General features: G+C 37.7%; 1 pseudogene; it reads right to left on the reverse strand.

The window, feature by feature from the left end:
* Positions 1 to 1,732: 1,732 nt before the first annotated feature.
* Positions 1,733 to 2,434, reverse strand: LOC136381516 (cell division control protein 42 homolog pseudogene; annotated as a pseudogene).

Consider the following 2,434-nt stretch of genomic DNA (forward strand, 5'->3'; position numbering starts at 1 on the left):
TATGGTGTTGGTGACTTTTTCCCTAAAATTGAAAATAACTTGAAATTTTTATTTTAAAAATAAACGATGGATGTAAAAGTCCTAACACAAGAGAAAATAACAACAAATAATCATCCCATATCTAACAGTTTTGTGAATTGCTCTTTTTCCCTCAACATGTGGTACACACTTTTCTGTAAGTAGAGCCCTATGACATTTTGATGACTACATGGTATCTCACTGCATATGTAACCAGGACTCTAGGTGGCCATGCTGGTTATTTGAAAGTATTCACTATTATAAACAATTCTACAATGAGTGTCCTTGTGTAAATCTTTGCCTACTTGTTTGTCAATTTAAGATAAATTTTCGAAAAGAATTTCAGGGTCATAGTGAACGTATATTAAATTTTGGTGCCAGTTGCTCTCCGAGCCAGTACTTGTTTACATTCCCACTCGACAAGAGACAGAAGAAACTATTTCCACACAGCAGTGGGACCCTGAACTTGGGCTTCCTTTTGTCAGTTTGCTAGGTTCCAAAATGATACTGGATCTTTTTATTTGCATCTTTTACTAGAGGGAAGGTTAACGTCTCCCATTTATTGACAATTTGCATTAAAAGAAATCCTGTGTATTTGTCTTCTTTTCTGCTGAGGTCTTCCACTTGTTAAGTTCTTTATTAATAATGAATATATGAAGCAATTTTTTTTTTAGTTTTTTTGTCTTTTAACTGGGTATGATATTTTGACAAAGTTTTGGGTTTTTTATGCTGTTGTAACTATCAATCTTTTATCATTTCAGGCAGTTCTATGCTTAGAAAAGTATTCCTTACTGCCAAGGTTATAAAAATCACTAATTTTTAGAACTCGATTATATTTCGATCTTTTTTTTTTTTTTTTTTTTCAGAGAGAGAGAGTCAGAGAGAGGTATAGATAGGGATAGACAGATGGGAACGGAGAGAGATGAGAAGCATCAATCATTAGTTTTTCGTTGTGACACCTTAGTTGTTCATTGATTGCTTTCTCATATGTGCCTTGACCATGGGCCTTCAGCAGATGGAGCAAGTAACCCCTTGCTCGAGCCAGCGACCTTGGAAGCTGGTGAGCTTTGCTCAAACCAGATGAGCCCACACTCAAGATGGCGACCTTGGCATTTCAAACCTGGGTCCTCTGCGTCCCAGTCGGACACTATCCACTGCGCCACCGCCTGGTCAGGCTTATTTTTTTAAAATTTGTTTTATATCTGCACCATACTCCATTGTATGGGTATACCATTGTTTATTCAACCATTTTCTTATCATTTCCTATGTAAGAGAACATAGGTTTCCTACATTTTGCAGTTGTGAACAGTGCTGCATGAGGAACCTTGTGTCTGCATTTCATACTGTTGAAGGTGTATCATTAGGGTAGATTCCTGGAAGTGGGTTTGCCTTGTCAAAAAGTAAGTGCATGTGTAGTTCTTATTTATGTATGTACTGGCTAATTCTCTAGAAGGGAAATTCTTTTCTTGCAACTTAATTTTTGAAGAAGCCAGGGCATTTGTTTTTGTTACTGTTGATTATTTTTAAAAATGTAGATTTTAACATATCTGGTATACTTTAACCTATTGCAGTTCCTCATGCATAAATTGTTCCCTCATTGAACAGTGAGATTCTCTTTTATTGCAAAAATGAATTTTAGATCTTTAGTTTGATTTAAGCATTCCTTTTAGTATGATGCTGGCTCCAGCTGTGCAAAAGGGCTCCGGAAGGATGTTCATAGCAGCACACACATGTGGCCCTTCAGTTGGGGAGGATCCAGGAAAGCTGATACTGCTTCATCAGATACATTCTTGAGGCCTTTCTGTGTGAGTGCAGAACACTCCATATACGTGTGGGCCTTCAGGTTACAGGCCAGCTTTTCAGCAGTCTCTGGAGTGGCAGGCTTCTGTTTGTTCTTAACAAATTTCTCAGCAGTAGGGGGGCTCATCTTTGAGATCAACTTTTGTCCCAAGAAGCAGGAAAGGAGTCTGGACAGTGGTGAGTTATCTCAGTACCTATGCTTTTCTTTTTCAAATGAAGATGGAAAGATCACTAAAATACAGACTAGAAATAAATCTGGATAACTCAGCAGTCATAAAATGTTGGTCCTCTTGCCTTGCAGTATCAAAAAGTCCAAGAGTATATGGCTATCCACCAATCATAACTATGACTGCATAATTGTCAAAACAATCTGTACGTGCTCAGCTGGAAATTTGTTGTATAGGTTATCTGGAGATGTTTTCCCCACAGCGCCATCACACATAACAACACACTTGTCTGCATTGCTGAAATAGTTTTCTGTCCACTTTAAATATTTCAAATCCAATGATGACTTCAGCTTCTCCACCGAGGTACTGGTAGCACTGTCCACAGGCCTCTTTTTAAATTGGCACCTTCTCAGTCTTTTTGACCTGACTTTTTTTTTTTTTTTTTTCAT

This window comes from Saccopteryx leptura, chromosome 9 (assembly GCF_036850995.1).
Source record: "Saccopteryx leptura isolate mSacLep1 chromosome 9, mSacLep1_pri_phased_curated, whole genome shotgun sequence".
Classification (NCBI taxonomy): Eukaryota; Metazoa; Chordata; class Mammalia; order Chiroptera; family Emballonuridae; genus Saccopteryx; species Saccopteryx leptura.